Raw genomic sequence first — 23,446 nt, 5'->3', positions numbered from 1 at the left:
GGGTATTACAGACCACAGCTAATTGGAAGATCACTATAATGAAGTAAAAGATAAAATACTTTGGCTGCTGGCCTAAAATGTGGATCAGCACAACATAGGAAGCTATCTGACTATGTCACATTCTGAGAGATTTACATAAACAATAAACTCAAACCAACTGCCCCAAAAATACATCTTTGTTTACAGCAAATGCAACCTAAAGCACTGGTTGTTAAAAAAGGGAATTTACATATTCAATATTATTATCAACGGAGCAGTTTTTGCAACCACCAAACTTAACACATATAGCCCAATTTATTTATTTTTAAATGTACTCTATGCAAGGAAAATTTGATAAGATATGTAAATATACATTCTATATAATATTTCAATATTTATGCTGCCCAATATGCTAAAGCATTTTTACTACACTAGCAGATAGGCTCCAAATTGACTTCTCAAATCTGTTCTTTGCTGCAGGTGTTTTTCATTAGAACAAGAAAGGAGGGGGGAAGATCCATCAGCATCACATGCTATTTCCCAAATAAAACATGCTGACAGAAGACCCCTTAAAAAAGAAAAGAAACAATACTTTGTCTAAATGCATCATTGGGAAGAGCAGGGAACTCTGCACAAGAAATTGGAGGAATAACAAGTTCAGAGAAATTATACAAAATGTCAAGGGCTCCCTCTTGTTGTATAGCATACGTGTATAGCATACATGCTCCTAAATGTTACAAAACTTGGGCCTGATCCTGTTCCCATTGACTTCATTGGGAATTTTGCCACTGAGCTTGATGGGAGTAGGATCAGCTCCATAATTCCTTACAGATGCCTGATATAATTAGCAATGCTTGCAAGCTTGCAAACTATAACAGATCTGGAAGTCATGCTGAGTGGACACTGCTGTCTCCTCTTCACATCACCTGAATTACCAGCACATGATCATATTAAACCATTGTCCCCCTCTCTCCATTTGACTTAATTTGGGCCCCAAATCAGGAAAGCACTCCAAATCAAGACAGTTCTTAAGCACATGCTTAAATCCCATTGACTTTAGCGGTGTTTACATGCAGTTCTTTCACTAACTACAGAGAAGCTGATTCTTTCTGAGACTCAGGGAAACTAAGTGCAGTTGAGGAAGGGATCTCATATTCAACAGCAATTTTCCTTAGCTTTGGGCCCTCTTGAAGATACTGAGCACATATCCCTGTCATCCTCTGGCAAAGAAACAACAAAAGCTACACAAAAAGGCAGCCAGTCTGGTTTATTATGCTTAGAATACAGGACACTCCACTCTCATATTTATCCTCTAGTAAAATAAATACATATATTTGAAAATTGAAATTCAAGAATAAGAGTCTACCATACCTATAACAACAGATAATAATTCTCTCTCTGTCATTCACTCACTCACTCACTCACATTTCGATTTTCTTTCAGTACAGTGTGCTGGCATATACCAAAGTGATATACCAAGATGTTGTAGGTAGAGCATAGATGGATACATTAGAGCAGGGGTGGCCAACCTGTGGCTCCGGAGCCACATGTGGCCCTTCAGAAGTTAATATGCGGCTCCTTGTATAAGCAACGACTCCGGGGCTGGAGCTACAGGTGCCAATTTTCCAGTGTGCCGGGGGGGGGCTCACTGCTCAACCCCTGGCTCTGCCACAGGCCCTGCCCCCACTCCACCCCTTCCCGCCCCCTCCCTTGAGCCTGTCATTCCCTCGCTCCTCCTCCTTCCCCCCGCCCCCGAGCCTCCTGCACGCCACGAAACAGCTGATCAGGAGGTGTGGGGAGAGGGGGAGGCGCTGATCGGTGGGGCTGCCGGTGGGTGGGAGGCCTTGGGAGTGGGTGGGGGGCTGCTGACGTATTACTGTGGCTCTTTGGCAATGTACATTGGTAAATTCTGGCTCCTTCTCAGGCTCTTGTTGGCCACCCCTGCATTAGAGGGATACATTAAATAGGACTCTTGGTCTGGCAGAGTATGTTCCTGATTTATTAATTATTTCAACATATAAAAATGTATCTGTCCAATAATCTTGGCTCCTGTACAGTTATCAGTAACTGTCTTCAAAACAAGGATCCTCTCAAATCCGCCTGGCTCAGAACATAAAGGTATCATGGAATCCCCACCCAGCTGGAATCTCTGTCCCCCAAAAAACTTGGGAGAATTGTTGAGCCTGATAGCATCACCTGAAAGTAAATAAATCTGTCCTCTGAGAAGCCAGTGGGGAAAGCAAATTCCAGACAAGGAACCCTCCCCCAAAATGTCAGGAATCTGTTGACTCTCCACTGCTAGTTTGGGCACCTCAGCTAATTTAACTGCCACAGAAACATATGAGAAGAGATGTGGCTTCTGTGATTACAAGGGTCCAACCTATTTAAGGCTAATTAAAATCAACATCTTCATTTGTACCCAGAAGCAAACTGGAAGCCAGTCCCCAATTCAGATATCAAAGCACAGCTCTTGTGGGCTCTTCATGAGAAACACCCCTCAACAAATGGAAGGTAAACATTCCTTTAAAATTAGTGTGCTTATATGATATATGTCAGATAAATAACTGAATATATGTTTGTGGGAAACTAGTAGATAAATGAGCAGTTGGCTGAAAAAACATCACAAAATACAAAATCCACATAAACAGGACATGTTGCAGAAATAATTTCTTGATAATTTCTGCACATTATAAGGGACAAAGACACCTGTGAGCCATATGAACATTATCACATTAGATCACTCCTAAATACCCAAACAAAATTAAAGCAATACAAATTCTCCACTATTCAGCAGTTGGTTTGCTTCTGATGCTTCTCAAGCAAGTCTGCCTATTTCCATTATTCTAGTGTCAAGAATGTCAAAGGGATTTTATGGAATGGAGATATGTAGAAATTAAAGTACCTGCTTACCCCTATCCACCTGTGAATATCTCCTGCATACCTAAGCTTGCAGGCAATATTGCCTCACTTCTGAATATGATCCTTCAGCACCAGGAATGCTGATCACCAGACAGTGACAAAGAACTGTAGGGAATTATCTTGCATTGGCAGGGGGATGTCCCTGTAACACTCAAAATTTCCTGAAATATCCAGAATGAACTTAATTCAATAAAGTTAAACCTTACGGAAATAGTTTTGACATCTCTGGAGTTCATTGCACAACATGCAGTTGTGTATGTGTTATTGTGGAATTGTATGTCTTTCCATGGGAATGGTAAATAGGAGAACACCAGGAGGTGATTAGGCAAATTCACTCAGGTTGTCACATCCTCAAAAAAGCCACCTCCCTGGAGAGGTACACATATACTAGTTCAGAATGGATTCTCCAGGGAGCGTCAGACAAAGAAAGGGGTTTTGGATAAATAGTCTGGTTCTAAACTGGCTCAAGGCCTTCTTCCTGATCCAGCAAATGGGCAGGACACCTGGTCCACAAAGGTCCCCAATCCTTAGGACAGGGTTGGAAGGACTTGGCATGCCAGAACCCATGTCAGGGTTGGGGTTAATTCTGCTGAGCTTATTAGCAAGCATGCAACTGAATGGCAAGTTGCATGCAACTGAATGGCAAGGCAAGTTCTTTTATTGTTGTTAATGTTTTCTCTGTAATACTTTTTACTGTAAGAATAAATTAGGCTTGAATAGGAAGTGCCACATGGTAACTTATATCTGCTGACAATCACTCTGTTATCAGTCTCTGAAGAGAAAGCAAGAATGTCCTTGGGCAACCTGTCTGTGCTGGGAAATACACTGTAAAAGCAGGGACCTGGGCAGCCTGGGAATACCCCCAGCAGAAGGGGGAAAGATGCAGGTCTCCACTCAGCAAGGTAACTGGAGCTGAAAGCCAAGAGTGGGTGCTCCTGTTGAACCAGTGAGGTGCAGATGCCCTGAACTGTGACAGTCCCAAATGACCCACTAGGTCTTTTTCCATCTCTAATGTCTACAATTGTAGGATTCTTCTGGGAAGCCTGAAGTTTCAGCCTAGTGATTCAGAGCAGCAGGAGATATGGGTCCATCCAGCAGGTAAGTAATGGCATAGCAAACATCTATCTATCCACCCACTGAGGTACTTTCATGCCCCCCACCCCATCCCCATACTATCTGAAAGCATCTTTAATATTCAAGCTCCTACTTTTAGGAAAGTAACACTGTGTTTGGAAGTATGTGAACTTTTGTGGTACCTACATGCTATTGTATATAGTAGGCCAATGCTCTTGTCAAAAGTTATTAAGTTGTTTTGCTGTTGCACAATCACTGTAGAGGATCAAGGATGACAGGCCTGGTCTCTAAAAAGCAGTCCTTGTAGTTATAAATGAGAGCAGAACACTAGAGAAGGTGAACAGAAAAGTCTGCAAAGCCAAGGAGGAGGTAGGCAAGAGCCTATTGATTACTGGCAACCCAGACAGCAGACTGGAACTTGTCACAGAACATAACATTTTTATAGAATAAACTATGTATGGAGAAAGGTTCAGAAATTTCCATGACATTTTATAGATTACTCTCCTTTGACTTTCCCTCAGACCTGAATAATTCACAGGTGATATCTGACTCTTCCCCTTGCCCCCAGCTCATTTTCTGACTAATTTATAAATTCCCTTTCCTAGTCCATCAGGCTACTGTTTTACCAAGAGTTTATCAGAACCCTGCTCTGTTAAAACACATTCTTCCTTTTCAGTCTGAAGCTCTGCCTATGCTATGTTGGTATAACTTATGTAGCTCAGGGGTGTGAATAAGCTGCCCCCCCAGAGTGACATAAATTACACTGACCTAAGCACTGGTGTGGACAGCACTTCTCTCACCAGCATAGCTTTTTGCCACTTGTTGGGGATGGCGTAACTAAGTCAACGGGAGAGCTCTCTCCTGCCAGCTTAGTGCGGCTACACTAGAGAGCTTACAGTCCACTGGAAACTAGGTTGAGACTACCAAACTGAACTTAAACCATTGCATCAATGAAACTGTTGTGAGAAACATCATAAATTGTGTTAACATTACCAGAATTTTGGTCCTCTACCAAGTTTTATGTATAAAAAAACCTTTATCATTACGCAGATATTACATTCAGTTCTATAAAACCTGGAGCTTTGCCATTAACTGCTTTGAGGCCAGTATTTCATCAGAAATGCAGACAAGAACAAATCCATGGTACGCCCACCTCTTGAATACTGCGTGCAGATATGGTCTCCCCATCTCAAAAAAATATATTGGAATTGGAAAAGGTTCAGAAAAGGCCAACAAAAATTATTAGTGGTATGGAACGGCTTCTGTATGAGGAGAGATTAATAAGACTGGGGCTTTTCAGCTTGGAAAAGAGACAACTAAGGGGGGATATGTTAAAGTTCTATAAAATCATGACTGGTATGGAGAAAGTGAATAAGTGTTATTTATTCCTTCTCATAATACAAGAACTAGGGGCCACCAAATGAAATTGATAGGCAGCAAGTTTAAAACAAACAAAAGGAAGAGAAGGTTACTCAGCTTGTGCAGTAACTGAGGTTTTTCGAGATGTGTCCCTGTGGGTGCTCCACTTTAGGTGTTGGTGAGTCTAGGCACCGCCGACTGGAGACTTTTGGTAGCAGTGCCTGGTCAGGACGCACATGGCAGTAGCTGCCTTGTGGTACTGATGGCGCTCACGCATCCCAACTCCCTCAGTTCCTTCTCTATCATAAACCTCATACAGCAAACTCCAGAGTAGAGGGGAGGAGGGTGGGTAATGGCGCACCCACAGGGACACACATCTCGAAGAACTTCAGTTACTGCACAAAGCGAGTAACCTTCTCTTCTTCTTTGAGTGCTGTCCCTATGGGTGTTCCACTTGGGGTACTGCTTTGCAGTCACCTAGTTATGGAAGGTTGGGTTTCAGAATAGGTTGCACAGTTGACGATAATACCATAAGGCCGAGTATTGCATCGTTCTCAGAGCTTTTTGTTATTGCATAGTGGTTTGTGAACGTGTATATTGAAGCCCAAGTGGCAGCCTGGCATATTTCTTTGACTGAGAAGTTACGTAGAAAAGCAGTCGAGGTAGAATTGGCTCTCGTTGAATGGGCTCTGATCCCTGTTGGGGGTTCCATCTTTTGTAGCTGATAACATAGGTGGATGCAAGTCGAAATCCATTTTGATAGTCTCTGTTTCAAAATGGCTGTGCCTTTCGATCATTCAGTGGTGGAGATGAAGAGTCTTGGTGACTTACGGAAAGGTTTTGTTCTCTCTAGGTAGAATGCTAGTGCTCTTCTGACATCTAGTGTGTGGAGAACAGATTCCTGAGTAGACCCATGTGGTTTTGGGTAGAACGCAGGGAGATGTATAGGTTGATTGATATGGAATGATGAGGGTACCTTTGGTACAAATGCAGGTTGTGGTCACATAATCACTTTGTCTTTAAAGAATATAGCGCAAGGCAGATGGGCCATGAGGGCCCTGATCTGACCCACTCCACATGCTGAGGTGATCGCAACGAGGAACACTACCTTCATTCATAGGTGTAGTAGTGAACAGGTAGCAAGGAGTTTGAAGGGAGCTCTGGTAAGTCCTCTGAGGACTAAATTTAGATTCTATGCTGTTGTAGGGTTGCAGACTTCAGGCTACATGTTCTGAATTCCTGCAAGAAAGCGTTTTATAATTGGATGTGTGAAGGCTGTGAAACTGTCAGTTTTATGGCGGAAGGTAGATATGGCCACAAGGTGTACTTTGAGTGAAGTAATGGACAGCCCTGAGTGTTTCAAGTGTAGCAAGTACTCCAGGATCTCATGGATTGGTGTTGTAAGTGCAGATATGTGTTTGTCATGACACCACAAAGTGAACCCTCTTCCATTTATGTAGGTAAGTCGTGTGTATGGTGATTTTCCTGCTTTCATCTTTAACCTCTTCTGAGCAGACTAGTTCATCGCATGGGAGCCACTGAGGAGCCAGGCCTTCAGATATAGTTTTGGTAGATTCGGATGAAAGATTCAACCCTCGTCCTGAGACAGGAGGTTATACGGCAGGCACCATGCTAGGTGGATCACGTATGGGAACCATTTCTGTCTGGACCATGTCAGGGCAATCAGTATGATCCTGGCTCCATCAGTCCTTATCTTCTGTATTACTTTGGATAATAGCTGGATTGGTGGGAATGCGTACAGGAGGGGAGCATTCCATTGGATGAGGAAGGCATCTCCTAGGGAGTGTGTCCTAGTCCTGCTCATGAGCAAAAGCTTTGGCATTTGCAATTTTGTGATGTTGCAAACAGGTCAACGTGTGGTAGTCCCCACATGCGGAAAATGTGTTGTGCTATTTTGTCATTCAGTTCCCATTTGTGTTCCTGAGAAAACTGTCTGCTCAATGTGTCTGCCATCGTGTTCTCTTGTCCTGGGAGGTAAGACGCAGCAATAGTAATATTGTGGGTAATGTACCGGTTCCATAGTTTCATGGCTTCTGTGCATAGGGAATGAGAACACAGGCTATGTTGTCTGTCATTTTTACTGATTTGTGTCTTATCATCGATAGGAAGTGTTTGCATGCATCACGAACTGCTCATAGTTCAAGTAGATTGATGTGTAATAATGACGCCTCAGGAGACCATTTCCCTTGGATTTTGTGGTGGTTCAAGTGTGCACCCCATCCTATCAGTGAGGCTTCTGTGGTGATTAGGATGGATGCAGGGACTTGTTGGAATTGAACCCCTGTGCACACATTGCTTGGGATTGTCCACCAGGGTAAGGACTTTCAGTGGTAGTGATAGGATTTTGTTTAGGTTGTGTCTGGTGGTATGTATACCATGCTTAGCCATCCCTGGAGACAGCACATGTGTAGTCGTGCATGTTTGACTATGCAAGTAGAGGCAGCCATGTGTCCTAATAGTTGCAGGCATGTGTGTGCAGAGATGGTCGGATTGCTTGGGATCATAGATATAAGAGAGGTCACTGTGTAAAATCTGGACCGTGATAGGGAAGCTTTTGATTCTACCAAGTCTATGTAAGCTCCAACGAATTCTAGTTGTTGCGCCGGAACTGTGGATTTCTTCTCATTTATCTGTAGGCCAAGAGTATGGAAGAGGGTTATAGTTCTCTGTTTAAAGTTTGTTCGAGTGTGACCCTTTAACAGGCAGTTGTCCAAGTACGGGAACATCATGATTCCTTGTCTGCGTAAGTATGCTGCTACTACTGCCAGGGCCTTGGGGAAGTCTCTCGGAACCATGGATAGTCAGAATGGTAGCATTCTGTATTGGAAGTGGTCTCTGCCGACTGTGAATCGTAGGAATCGTCTCTGTGCGGGGTGTATAGTGATGTGAAAGTACGCGTCTTGTAGTTCGAGGGCTGAAAACCAGTCCCCTTCTTCCAGTGCTGGGATTATTCACGTCAGTGTGACCATTTTGAATTTGTGGGTATGAATGAATTTGTTGAGTTTCCTGAGATCTAGAATAGGTCTCCGTCCTCCATTTTTTTTTTGTGTTTGAAAGCAGTGGAAGTAGAACCCTTTCCCTCTTTTCTCTACGGCACCTAGCTGTACAAGATGGTTTACTTCTTGTCTCAAAAGATGCTCATGAGAAGGGTCCCTGAAGAGGGATGGGGAAGTGGGGATGGGTAGGGAGGATGGAGGTAAAAAGGATGGTATATCCTGATTTTATTATATCCAGTACCCACCTGTCTGTGGTGTTGGATACCCATGCTAGGTAAAATGGTTGAAGTCGGTGGCCAAAAGTTTGGGTATTCAATGTAATTTGCTGTGGAAGTTGTGGGAGGTCAGTCAGACCATCGACCAAATCCTCAAAATTGTGGCTTTTAGATGGCATTTGGGACATTGAAGCCTGGTTTTGTGGTGGCCGACGTCTCTGTGCCTGGTGGCGAGGCCTGGAGTTGTTGAATGGATGTAGCAGTCGTTGGTTTGGGTTGTCATGGTTCCTGTTACACGGTTGGAATTATCTGCGTCTATTTGCGGGGGTGTATATATGCTCAAAGTACGAAGTGTGGCATGGGAGTCCTACACTGAATGAAGGATGTCATCCATTTTTGATGAAAATAATTTCTCCCTGTCAAACGGGAGATTCTCTACTTTGGTTTGCAGTTCCTGTGGTATTCCTGAGGCTTGTAGCCAGGAGACTCTCCTCATGACTATGGCAGTGGCTGTTGTATGGGCTGCTGTGTCTGCCATATCAAGGGAAGCTTGTAGCACTGTTCGGACTACTAGTTGTCTCTCCTTGCTCTGGCTTTGAGGTTGTTGCAGAGGGCATATTTCTGGGGACTGTGCGCCTCCCCTAAGCAACAGACGCACTGTGAGTGGCCGCCTGAGATAGGCATTGCGTCCTTGCATGAAGTGCATTTTTTAAATCCAGTGGAGCCTGGCAGTGTCTTTATCTAATTTTCTAATTAAACAGAAATAAAGGAGGGATCTCTCCATAGTTTGTTTGTTTTGTTTTTTTTGAAGCCTAAATAGTTTTAAACTGAAACTTAAGACTATTTCTATACTATCTACTAACTATAACTAACTAATTGATATCTAAATTGTTCTATTTCTCTATTTTAGGTCATTTTAAGACACTGCTGTTGGAGCTCCATCTGCAGCTGACGATGGTTGAGAAGGAACCGAGGGGGTCGGGACATGCAAGTACCAATGGTACCACAAGGCGGTGACTGTGCACGCACCTCCCAACCAAGCACTGCTACCAAAAGTCTCCAATCAGTGGTGCCGGGATGCACCAACACCTAAAGTGGAGTACCCACAGGAACAGCACTCGAAGAAGAAGTATTTTTTTCACACAATGCACAGTGAACCTGTGGAACTCCTTGCCAGAGGATGTTGTGAAGGCCAAAACTATAACAGGGTTCAAAAAAGAACTAGATAAGTTCATGGATAGGTCCATCAATGGCTATTAGCCAGGATGGATAGGCATGGTGTCCCTAGCCTCTGTTTGCCAGAAGCTGGGAATGGATCACTTGGTGATTACCTGTTCTGTTCATTCTCTCTGGAGCACCTGGGATTGGCCACTGTCAGAAGACAGAATACTAGGCTAGATGGACCTTTGGCCTGACCCAGTATGGCTGTTCTTATGTTCTTATCAATGAATGCAGACAGAATGCACACAAAATATAGAGGAAACATACACTAATGCTCAGTTCCTCAGTCACCGAGTACTACTTTTTACTCACATGAATATCTCATTATGCTAATTTTTACTATACCAGTGGCCACAAATATTTACTATACTTCTCTTTCCCTGCAGGCACACAATATCAGTGGCCTGAAGTATCTCTTCACCCACCTTCCCAACCAAGATCACATGCCAAAAGACCCCCTAAATAGATCTGGGCAGAAAAAAACCTGTGAAAATTTTTGAGATTTCAGATATTTTCATCAGGATAAACCCAAGATGTTTCAAACCTTTTCACCTAAAACCAGAGAGTCTGTCACCCCATAATAGCCAGTAGCCTAGTGGTTAGGGCACTCACCTAGGCTGTGGGAGACCTAAGGCCAAGTCCCATGTCTGCCATTCTTCCTTATCCCAGGTAAGCACCCTAATCGCCTAGCTATTCTAGGCTGGGACTCTATCTCTGGTTTTGACCAGAAATTCCATCCTTGACCTGAGAAACCTTCCCAACAAAAATTTTGTCAAAACTGCCATGTTAACAGAAAAATGTCCAACTGGTTCTATTCCTAAATCTCTAAATCTGTGACCCAGGACTTTGGGATTGTCTTGAAATGGCTCCAATCCTGCAATCTGATCTTCATGGGAGGAACCTTACACCTATTTTGGAACCTCATTGAAGTACATGGGGTTCCATCTAGGCTCAGGGATCTACCTCCACAGATCTGATTGCAGGATTGGGACTCTATGTTCACAATTTTGCTACCATCCATTCTAAGTCTCCCTTCGTTATCTCCTTTTATCCTGAAGCTCCCGTCTCTTGTCTTTCTTTACAGGCACTCAATATTTTCAGTTGAAAGGATGGAGTGTCCAATTTCCTCGGTAGCTAGAATCAGACCCATGCAAGTCCAGAGTCAAATTTCAAATAAAACCATAAATCTGAAAGAGCCTAAATTCTAAATGCTTTTGCGTTTGGAATAAGGATCAACTCAAGGAAATAAGAGCAGGTCCCACTAGCTTCAGAAGGTAAAATGTCTTCTCAAAAAAACCATCTATGGTGTGCACCTCAATCTCTTATTCTTTGAGATTTTAAATTATGAATAACAGTGGTCAGATAAATATACATATGAAACCCACAAAGATTACAGTATTTCATTGTGTCACATCCAGGGAGGGATTTTTTATTGGCATTTTTTTGGTGCACAATTCCTTCATGCCTCATTTGCTATAAAATATTGAGTATTGGTCAATGAACAAAAGAACAAATTTTTCATGGCACAACCGAGAGTGTAATGTATTCTTAGGTTTGCTTTCATTCCCTGCATATCTTAACATTCCTTACAGCTGCTTATATAAATAATATTATTTTTAGTGAGTCAAATATGGATATGCACACTTATTCAATTATACATTAATAATTAAAAAGCCAGAAATGCTAAAATGACCCCATTGCAAAACTGAGCATACCAGTCTCACAGAAGCACCTTGCCAGTCTTTAGACAACTATCGACCTAATCCATTAAGATTTTAAGAATACAAGAAGCTCCACTGATTTCAATGAAACTACTCACATGCTTCAAGTTAGGCATATACTTGCTGAACTGGGGCTTATATTATAGGCAAGGTGACGATAGAATAATTATTAAATTTTACCCTGTTCTCTGATACTCAACTCTTCTTTAAGAGTGTCAGGTGTGAATACTTCACATACAACTGATGAGTTATTTAAACTGATTTGTATACATCTTAATGTCAAAACAAAAAACATGCAAAAGAGGAGGAAGAGGAGGGAGGAGGAAACAGCTCTCCTTCCTGGTTAGACATAAGGTATTAAAAACAAACCTACTGTTACCTCTCCTATTTCTGGTCCAAGTCAACCCATGTAATTTGTTTAACTCCTTAAAAAATAACTCTGTATGTATTTGCTTTCTCTGGGATAAGAACAGAAGAACAGCCATACTGGGTCAAACCAATCATCCATCTAACCCAGTATCTTGTCTTCCAACAGTGGCCAGTGCCAGGTGTTACAGAGGGAATGAACTGAATAGGGCCATTATCTAGTGATCCATCCACTGTCATTCAGTCCCGGATTCTGACAGTCAGAGTTTAGGGACACCCAGCACATGGGGCTGTGTCCCTGACCATCTTGGCTAACCGCTACTTTTCCATGAACTGATCTAATTCTTTTTTAAACCCAGTTATACTTTTGGCCTGGCAATGAGTTCCATAGGTTGACCGTGCATTGTGTTCACTTTCGTCACACCATTCATGATTTTATAGACCTCTAGAATATCCTCCCACTTAGTCATCTCTTTTCTAAGATGAACAGTTCCAGACTTTTTTGTAATAAACCAGCAAAGATGAACAGAAAGGAAGTGCTATGTTAGTACCAAAAAGATGGTATAATGATGCCAAATGGTGGCAGGTATTACTGCGTCAGCAGACTTCACTGTATGCTAGACCTGTGTCAGAACCTGCAGTAACCTAAAAGTTCAGGAAGAAGTAGGTGGCATTTAAAATAAAGATAGATGGACATGGCTGATGGTGAGATTCTGTTCACTTACCCGATGACTGTAGCAGGAATGGATTGGCCAGCTCTCAGGTGGCTCCATTTCTTTCTTGCTGAACGTCCCTATTAACAATAGCTCTTCTTCCCTGAGGAAGTTCTTTTATGAGGTTCCTCAATGTCCCATCTTGTGTCCCCTCTTGTCCTATATATAGTCACAGGGAGATTTAGTAACTAAGTATGGGCTACAGTAGGGGTGGCCAACCTGAGCCTGAGAAGGAGCCAGAATTTACCAATGAACATTGCCAAAGAGCCACAGTAATATGTCAGCAGCCCCCTATCCGCTACCCCGCTCCAGTCCCCACCGGCAGCCCCGTCAATCAGCGCCACCCCCTCCCTCCCCACACCTCTCACCCACCGCAATCAGCTGTTTTGCAGTGTGCAGGAGGCTCTGGTGGGGAGGGGGAGGAGCGAGGGCATGGCAAGCTCGGGGGAAGGGGCAGGCACCTTGGGGGAAGGGGTGGAGTGGTGGCAGGACCTGGGGCAGAGCAGAGGGTTGAGCAGTGAGCACCCCACAGCACACTGGAAAGTTGGCATCTGTGGGCTCCAGCCTTGGGGTCAGCGCCTATGCAAGGAGCCGCATATTTACCTCTGAAGAGCTGCATGTGGCTCCGGAGCCACAGGTTGGCCACCCCGGGCTACAGTAACTTCATACATGACCACAGCCAGCTTTATGTTACCATTTCAGATGATATAGTTGAACACCTTATCTGGCATCTGACTGAGACTAGGTCATGAGTGAAGACTAGCTGTCTGTAACTTAATCTGGATTATTTGAAATTTATGTTAAAAAGAATTGGGGAGGCAACTGGAGGATATGGCATGGCTAGAACTATATCTGCTCCTTTGAAAGAATATGTGCCCTTTTGTTGTTTGGGTTGGGTTTGGGTTATTTGGGTTGACAATTTGGGTGGCTCTTTGTGTGTCTCCAGCTGTTGTTGGATGGTTAGGTAGCAGAGGCAACTTCTTTGTCATTGTTCCCAGACATGAGGGTGCAAGCTCTTCTCTCAAATATGAACTTTCCTACTATCGTCCATGTCTTTGTCACCTCCAGACCAAACTACTTTACAAGAGGTATACATCAAATCCATTTGGTAATGTTGCAGAATGCGGCAAACTTGCAAACAGTTTGTCCCACTGGTATCTACACTGGCTGCCTATTGGTTTCCTAATGGAGTTTAAGGTTGTTGACCTATATAGCCCTAAATAGCTTGGCACCTGCCTATCTGAGAGACCGCCTGTCTGTCTCTGCTTTACGTCAACAGTTGTAATCAGTGAAGGCTGGAGCAGGGGATGGCATCAGGACATTCTCTGTCTGGGTCCATGAACTCTGGAATTCATTCCCTTCTTCACTGGTGAAAAATTCCCAAACCTACTAAACAGAACTGTGCAGAGAATGGAAATTCTGTTTTGAGAATTTCAAGAATTTGAGATTTAAAAATTTGTTTTTGTTCTAATTAGGAATGAAACCTGAAAATTTCAGGAAAATTTCAAAGGTGCATAGAGCCCTGAAATTCATATATTTTGTTTGGTATATACATTGAAATAAACAATTGACAACCTTGCTGGTAGTCTCAGCACAGAAGCCAAGGATTGACCAAACCAAGGAGACAGATATTTATCTCTTAGGTTTTTGTAGAACATCTATTGCCATAAAATCTAGGAGTTCTACTACTACTGAGCAGAACTCTCCTCACATCTCACTGGCAATGAATTGGAGTAAGCTTGAACTATCTGCCCATGCGCAATCTGGTTTTGTGAACAGAAAATTTCAGACCACATAGCTGTCAAATCCACCAAGTTTAAAAATAGAAAATGTACATTATAACATACACCCTGTATCATAAGAGTGTAATAATATACAGTTTTAATGTCATAACACAACAAGAAGGAACTACTATGTTACTGCAACTGGAACAGAAGGGACACTATTTAAAAGAGCACCAGCCTCACACTCAGACAGTAAAATGTTTCAGCTGTTGGTTCATTTCATATAACCACATTCAATCATCATTAGCTCAACTCAGTTCAATAGGAAAAAGGGGTTTATAGCCTATCTAAGGCCTTGTCTACACATAGGAGGTAAGTCGACCTAAGTTACGCAACTCCAGCTGCAGTCGATGTAGCTTAGCTCGACTTACTGCGGTGTCTACACTGCGTTAGGTCAACAGGAGACACTCTCCCATCGACTTACCTTATGCTTCTCATTCTGGTGGAGTACCGGGGTCAATGGGAGAGTGATCTGCGGTCAATTTAGTGGGTCTTAGACCTGCTAAATTGACCCCTGGTGCATTGATCGCTGCAGCACCAATCCCTAGTAATGCCCTCAGTGGAAGAAACCAGGAAATGGTGGAGGGGAAGAAAAGACTTCCGGATAGGTTTGCCAACCGTCCAGGATTGCTCTGGAGTCTCCAGGAATTAAAAATTAATCTTTAATTAAAGCTTATGTCATGTGATGAAACTTCCAGGAATATGTCCAACCTAAATTGGCAAGCCTACCTCCAGATGATATTGACAGATTAAAATTACATGACAAGTGGCGTGTTTGTTTTGTGGAGTTTTGTGTTCTTTATTTGGAGCTGGCTATTATTATTTCTTAAATGAAATAAGTTTGGCTCATATTTATAGATGTAGAATTATTTTTACATTTATTCTGGAGATATCATAATGCTATCACAAGAAAAAAATAAGAGTGCTGAAGCAATGGAGACAGGATGAAATTGCACCTGTAGTTATTCAATACTAATTTATAATTTCAACAGAACAACAATACTTCAATCACCTTGTTTTGTTTTACAGAATTTTTCTAGGACCCTCACTGAGGCTTCAGTAAAACAAAAGAATCATTATCCATGCATGAAGTCTCCACAGCCTGGCCATCACTTTATAAATGTCTAGTCCTGAGCTTCAAAAGTTTTTGAGAGAGGCAGATCTATCATCCTGTCATACCTCAGCAGTATTATGATGTTCCTTCAACCTAACTGTCAGCTACCTATGAGCTTTCTAATAAACTGAACCCCACCACCCAAACAGAATGCACAACAAAAAGAGCAAGAGCCCCGTATAAACTGAGCTGCCCTATGTGTTACATGGATGTTAACTCTCTCAGACAATGCATCATGATGTAATAACTGCATTATAACTTGAGAGTGCTTCTCATTTATAAGGTAACTATCAACTATATCCTAGGCTGAAGATATGCTGAGGCTAAACGCTAGGGTATTTATAGCAAGTAAACCCTGATGTGTTTATCATACCAGGATTTGATTTTTATTAAGCACCGTAAAGTGGTAATTACTGATATGTTTAAGTAAATAGTCACAATTTAAATAAAGGAAGAAAATCCTACCCAAAAAATGGGACTGTCAAACTACTGGAAGGTAAATCAGCTTCCTTTCCCTCCCTCCTTACCTCACCCTTTCAGTCCCCAGAAAAGGTGTAATATATTTTTGTCTGCAAGAAAGCAAGATTGAGGATTCTTCCAGGGTCAACAAACCAGGCACACCAAATACCTGGCACCTACTGAGAGCACTACAGCTTCACTGAGATGTAGTGGGGAGAAAGGGAGCAAAAGTGGGAAGTAAGTCAAACAGTTTTAGATATTTCCCCATCGAAATATTGGGGTTTCCCTCTTTCTGCTGATGGGAGTGAGAGGCTGTGGTGGCGTCTTTGTTTCCATCTTTGTTGGCAAACAGTGTGAAAATCCTAACTACTGGAGCCAGCAAGGATCGTAGAAGCCAATCAGATTAGAGAGATTTGTTTCTGGGAAATAATTCCTCAGACACCCCGTAGCAGAGTGCATTCTGGGAAATGCAGCGAGTGGGAGGAAGTGTGCATCAGTAATTGTACAACATCTCCACACTCTGACAGTGCAGAATATAAAACAATGAACATCTTTTTCAGAGGATCAAACTATGTTTTCCCTTTCTCCAACCTATCCCCAATTCTGAAATATTGCTGGAGTTCATCCTTACTTTGACCTTGTTTCTGCTTAAATCCTTGTTCATGTCTTAATCACTATACTGCAATTCCTTCTCTTGTGGTCTTTCTAAATCCCAACTCTGTCTAAATGTCAATGGGTTCAGAATAGCACAGTCATATTATTCCATGCATGGATAAACAATGATAGAAGATGTGTTTATGCAGTAAAACTACAATGGAAGAAGAGCAAGGTGAGAGTAAATGGAACAGGGACAGCAGAAAACAGAAGAACCGCTGCTAAAAATTGACTGATATTCCCAGTCACATCAACAATAAAAAAAAGAGGAGTACTTGTGGCACCTTAGAGACTAACAAATATATTTGGACATAAGCTTTCGTGGGCTAAAACCCACTTCACCAGATGCATACTTTTTGCTGATACAGACTAACATGGCTACCACTCTGAAATAAAATATGTGTTTACACCTTGACTAGGAACAACTAAGACTTGAATATAGATAAGATCCAAACCAGATGACATGGAACCTTACCATCTACTGGTGCATACAATTGGCTTTCACTGATCCCTTGCCTCCAACAAGCAATTAACAATATATGGGTAGTATCAAAATAGAATCCTAGGTCTTCTTAGGCACAAAAGAGTGGCCATATAGGATAAGGTCATTGTTCTACACAGTCTATGATACTGCCAGTGGCTTATGCTTTGTTGTACAGCTGAAAGCTACTGTAATATACTCGGTTAGCTATGTAGTGTAGTACCTGGGTGAAGAAAAGGGTGCAGACCCTTTTAAGCAATCAGCCAATGTCTGGAGACCACTAACATAACTTGTATAGCTCTTTTTTGTCAGTGTTGATAATTCATTAATATTTGCCAGGAGAGCTAAGCTGCCCACATTATAATCTAATGGTAGAGACATAAACTGCATGGTGACCGAATACCTGTTGATGATCAGCTCTGACTTATAATACAGAAATAAAATAGCACATTTCCAAATGAGCATTAGAAGTGGGAGCAGATCAAAATGCATCAGATAATGATACTTTTCCAACTTAAAGCCCTTTGCAAACTTTCATGATTTAAGACAGCACCTCTGTTAGTTCTGTTGGTAATTTTGTAACATATGAAGCACAGAGGTTAAGGGCTTGATTTTCAGAAGTGCTGAACATTCATAGGTCTAGCTGAAGTGAATGGTGAGTTTTGGGTACTCACATGTCTGGAAATCAGACCCTAAGTGACTTTCCCAAGGTTACACAGAATGCCCATAGGAGCACTGGTAACACACATTCTAATCTATCTATGTTACCTGAGCACCTAACCCAGAGCTCCTACAATTTAAGCACAAAATCATTTTTCATTTCCTAATCCTTCTGCCTTTTTACCTAACAGTCTATTGAGGTGATGCTGGCCATCTTTATGAGATTTCAAAAAACTTCTCTATCCTGACAAAAAGTCAAAATCTCCAAAAAATATATATTTTTAGAGCTGTCAAGAGATTAAAAAAATTAATCACGATTAATTGTGCTGTTAAACAATAATAGAATACACTTTGTATTCTGTGTTGTAATTGAAATCAACAAATTTGAAAATGTAGAAAAACATCCAAAAATATTTAATAAATTTCAATTGGTATTCTATTGTTTAACAGTGGGATTAAAGCTGCGATTAGTAGCGATGAATTTTTTTTAGGTTTCAGAGTAGCAGCCATGTTAGTCTGTATCCGCAAAAAGAAAAGGAGGACTTGTGCCACCTTAGAGACGAACAAATTTACTTGAGCATAAGCTTTCGTGAGCTACAGCTCACTTCATCGGAGCTGTAGTTCACGAAAGCTTATGCTCAAATAAATTTGTTAGTCTCTAAGGTGCCACAAGTCCTCCTTTTAATTTTTTTTAGTTAATCATGTGAGTTAACTGCAATTAATCAATAGTCCTAATTTTTTTATTTAGGACAATCAAATCTTTTTGTTTCAACAATTCTGAAACATTTCATTTAGATTTTGACCATATTTGTTTTTAATTTTTAAAAAATTATTATTCGCTCAAAGTTTGAACAGAAAAGTCATTTTTAAAGGGGAAACTGGAATTTTTTTCTTTTGAAATTGTCAGAATGGGATGTTTCAACAATTTCAAAACTTTTTTTTCCCCAATTATTTTCAGGTCAAGAAATTTGTAGAAATAGTTTTCATTTTGCTGAAATGACATTTTTTAATGGAAAAACACTTTGCTGAAAAATTCCTGACACACTCTAGTCATTTCTGCAAACCTTTTTAGCTGTTATTTCCATCCCAACAGTGGCTGTTCCTTCTCAAAGTGCAACTGTTTATTTGGGGCTGCATGATGACCCTGTTGCTAAAGATGAAGCAAAGTGCCCTAGAGCTGGTATCAATCAGGTTACACGCCCCCACTTTAAGCCAATTTTCAATTATTTCAGGTGCAGGTTTTAACAATGTGTAAGTAGCCCTCCCACTCTGCTTCCTTTCCTCATTAGCATATTAAGACCGCTATCAGATGCCTAAAGGCATTTTGTAAACCCAGGGATTTTCAGTGTTCTGTCCTCCTGACAGCCATCATGTCATCTTTGTATTGCAGCCTGATTTATATGAATGGTAGCTTGAGAGTAATTATTATATGAATAATAATAACTGGCCCCATCATGCAAAGTGCCGAGTGCGCTCTATTCCCACCAGAGTCAAGGATGTTTTTGCGTTCTTATTATGTGTAGGCTTTCTATTGTTATATCAATGTCTGGGGCCAACTGTTGACAATCGCTTTTAGATGTCTATTTTTACGTCAGGTAAGGATGTGTTCTTTAACAGCTATTCTTACATGTGCAAACTGGCCAGAACTGTGAGAAAATCTAGCTCCTAAAGGCGCTATCTGTGCCAATAACATAATCTAATTTCCTTGTGTGATTAATATGATTTCTCACTAATGAGAACGCTGTATCCTTTGGTTTGGGGTATATTTAGCCTGTTTGTTCTCTCTTTCTGTGACTTATATTTTACAACATGCTGTGATTTCTGGCCTATTGATTAATGGGTCTTTCCACAACAAGCAACCTTAATCTTTTCTTAATTGCTTTAATGGCTTTATGGTCTCTCTTTTATACTTCCCCCCCAACAATGTTGTTATTGCTAATGCTTTTGTGTCTTAACTTTATGCCCATACTAAAGACTTACAGGAGTCTGACTGTGAATTCTATTCTTGCTCTTGTTTTCTTTCCATTTTTTAAATTTTCCTTTTAATTTTTTATCTCCTACTTGATGTATGCCATTGTTTGATACAACTATGCAAATGTGCATAAATAAATAAAACAGGAGACAAACAAATGTCTGCAGTCCCTACACAAAGGACTCCATTTCTGATATTTTCATTGTGTATTAGTCTCCTAGGTCCAGAAATCTGCAATGCAGCTCCATAGCCTTGTGTTATATAAATTATTCTATCATTCAAACACCAGAAATATGTAAATTTATACTCAGAGTTTCAATTATGGCTGTGGGAAATGCCCTTTTAAAAATCATACAAGACTTTGGTATGAAGTCCTACCCTTGAAATGCAGTACCATATAGAACAAAATATGGGAATTCCTCAAGGTTCCATTCACTTCAGCTGGCCTTGGATCAGGCCCCAACATGGATGGAGGCTTATTTATTAAACTCATGCTATCTGGCATATCCTGCATTTCCCAGGCAGCCACCATGCTCACATCTTGGGGAATTCCCACAACTTATTTTGAGAACCAGGGTAAAGATGGAAATATGATTTCATTTTGCACTATGTGCCATTTAGCATCTAGCCCTTTATTGCCATAGTTATCCCAGTGCTTCATTTTATTAAGTCAACCAAGTGAAAAACACTGATACAGAAGGACGAAGAGGTATCCAAAGAGGTGCTTGCTCAATCCACAGCCCTTAACCTAATTATTAGTCCCCTCCTGTAAATGGAGAGGCAATGCTAACAGAGATATATGAGCCCTAAGTCGTATTATCATCACAATCATTATATACTTTCCTCCCATCTACGGGTTCTGGCGGGGGGGTTGATTTATAGATGCCAGAACTCAATTGAGTTGCAGGTGCCCAGCACCTCTGAGGTTGAGGCCCTTTCATCGATTCCAAGGAGAGAAGGCACTATTGTGAATCTGACCTCCTGCATAACACAGGCCACAGAATTTCCACAAACTAATTCCTAGATCTTAGAAAAAATCTAATCTTGATTTAAAAATGGTCAGTGATGGAGAATCCCCCATGGTCACTGGTTACTTACTGTTACAAATTTGTGATTTTTCCCAGTCTGAATTTGTCTAGCTTCAACTTGGAGCCGTTGAATCATGTTATACCTCCCTCTGCTAAATTGAAGAGCCCTGTATTAAATATTTGCTCCTCATGTAGGTACTTATAGACTATAATCAAGTCTAGCTAGCAAACAGGGGATGGCAACAAGGGAGTTGAGAGGGGGAGAAGGAAATCCGCCTGCTGAACCAACAAGGTGCGAGCACTAATTTGGGGTGAGTGAGTTTGTCTGGCTGTTTGTGTTTTTGTTTCTCTCTCTCTTTCAGGTTATTTCAGTTACTGGGTCAGTTGGGATTGTGTGTCTGGGACCTGTCTGAGCCTTTGCTCACTGCATCATCCGTGATCTTTGATCAGCCTCAATCAGCCTTGTGATCACACTTCCCCTGTGTGATTAATGAGGGGGTAGGCCTGACCTAGGAGAGAAGGCCTTAAAAGCCAGAGGCTGAGCGACCAACAGAGTTTGAGAGGCAGTCTGTGGGAGGCAGTTGTAATATAATTGCTCTGGTTAGGAAGGGCTGCATCACCAGTGCCAACGCTGCTCCTGTCTCCTCCCCTGCGTCTGTATCCACACAGATAACCTAACCATGGATGCCTCGACCCAGATCTTGGTGTGGACTTGCAGAGACTGCGGCCTGCATTTCCCACTCACAGAAAGCCAGACTGGGGGGGACCACACAGTGTGAAAGGTGCCTGCTGGTGGAATCTCTCAGAAAGCAGGTGGGAAAGCTAAAGGAGGAGGTGGTTAGGCAGTGGAGCATCTGTACCCTTGAGGAATTCCTTGAGAGTATTCATATGGAGACATCCAAGGCGGAGGAGGCTATCCAGGTAGAGAGGACTGCTGTCACACCACCAGGGAAGGAGGATATGGCTCTGTCACAGGGAGGACACTGGGGGTGGTTATTTCTGGCAGCAGGCAGTGCTCCAGCCCTACACCCAACCCACCCACCATGGTGATAGAAAACTGATATGCTGCCCTGGCAACAAGTGATGAGGAATCACCCTCAAAGGTGGAGGAGGAGAAGCCATGTACCCTCAAGGCTGGGAGGATTGCAGCCACTCCCAGGAGGAAACATAGGGTAGTGGTGGTTGGTGACTCTCTTCTGAGGGGGACGGAAGCACCCATCTGTTGCCCTGACATGGCATCCTGGGAGCTGTACTGCCTGCCATGGGCCAGTATCTGAGAAATTACAGAGGGATGGTTGAGGATCATCTGGCCCTCTGACTACTACCCCACGCTACTCATCCATGTGGGCACTAATGATACTGCGAGGTATGACCTTCATCAGATAAGAAGTGACTGCAGGGCTCTGGGAGTAAGGGTGAAGGAGTTGGGAGTGCAGGTGGTCATCTCTTCAATCCTTCCAGTCAAGGGTAGGAGCCCAGGCAGAGACAGATGCATCCTGGAAGTGAATGCCTGGCTGCGAGGATGGTGTCGCCAGCAGGGCTTCGGCTTCCTTGACCACAGGATGCTGTTCCAGGAAGAAGAACTGCTAAGCAGAGATGGGGTTCACCTATCCAGGAAGGGGAAGAGAATATTTGGATACAGACTGGCTAACCTAGAGAGGAGGGTTTTAAACTAGGTTTGAAGTATGGGGAATAAGCAGGAAGCACTCAAAATGCTAGTAAATAAACACACCTATGACATAGTTGGAATCACAGATGACTTGGTACGATAATACACATGACTGGAATATCAGTATAGAAGGGTACAGCCAGAGGTGAAAGTAAGCGGGTACGCCCCGGTACAGCGTACCGGTAAGAGCCAGTGCACCGTACCAGGACCGGCTTTCCAAGAGGACAATTTAAAGCCCTGGGGTAGCAGCAGCGGGGCTGCGGTGGGGATTTAAAGGGCCACGGAGCTCCAGCCGCTGCTACCCCACCCCCTCCAGGACCCTTTAAATCCCAGCCTGAGCCCTGCTGCCCGAGCCCTGGGGTAGAGGCGGCAGGGCTCTGGTGGGGATTTAAAGGGCCCCGGAGCTCCAGCCCCCGCTACTGCCCCGGGGCCCTTTAAATCCCCGCCTGAGCCCTGCTGCTGAAGCCCTGGGGTAGTGCTGGCTGGGCTCCAGAAGGGATTTAAAGGACCAGGGCGGTAGTGGCGGCTGGAGCCCCAAGCCCTTTAAATCCCCGCCTGAGCCCTGCTGCCCGAGCTCTGCAGTAGGGGTGGGGGTGCTCCAGAGGGGATTTAAAGGGCCAGGGCGGTAGCGGCGGCTGGAGCCCTGGGGCCCTTTAAATCCCCGATGGAGCCCGGCCACCGCTACCCCAGGGCTCGGGCAGCAGGGCTCAGGCAGGGATTTAAAGGGCTCGGGGCTCCGGCAGCTGCTACCACAGCAGAGCCCCAGGCCCTTTAAAGCTCTGCCAGAGCCCAGAGCCTCAGGGTAGCAGTGGCAGCCGGGAGCCCCCAGGGCTCCTCAGTGATTTAAAGAGCCCAGGGCTCCACTGCGGTAGTGGCAGCTGGAGCCCTGGGCCCTTTAAATCGCCCCCGAACCCCGGGGCTCCCAGCCACCTCTGCAGCTGGTAGCTCGGGGGTGATTTAAAGGGCCCTGGGCTCCCAGCCGCCACTACCGCAGCTGGAGCCCTGGCCCTTTAAATCAAGATTTAAAAGGGCCCGGGGATT

This window comes from Lepidochelys kempii, chromosome 3 (genome assembly GCF_965140285.1).
Source record: "Lepidochelys kempii isolate rLepKem1 chromosome 3, rLepKem1.hap1, whole genome shotgun sequence".
NCBI lineage: Eukaryota > Metazoa > Chordata > Testudines > Cheloniidae > Lepidochelys > Lepidochelys kempii.
Note: the sequence above shows the minus strand (reverse complement) of the source record.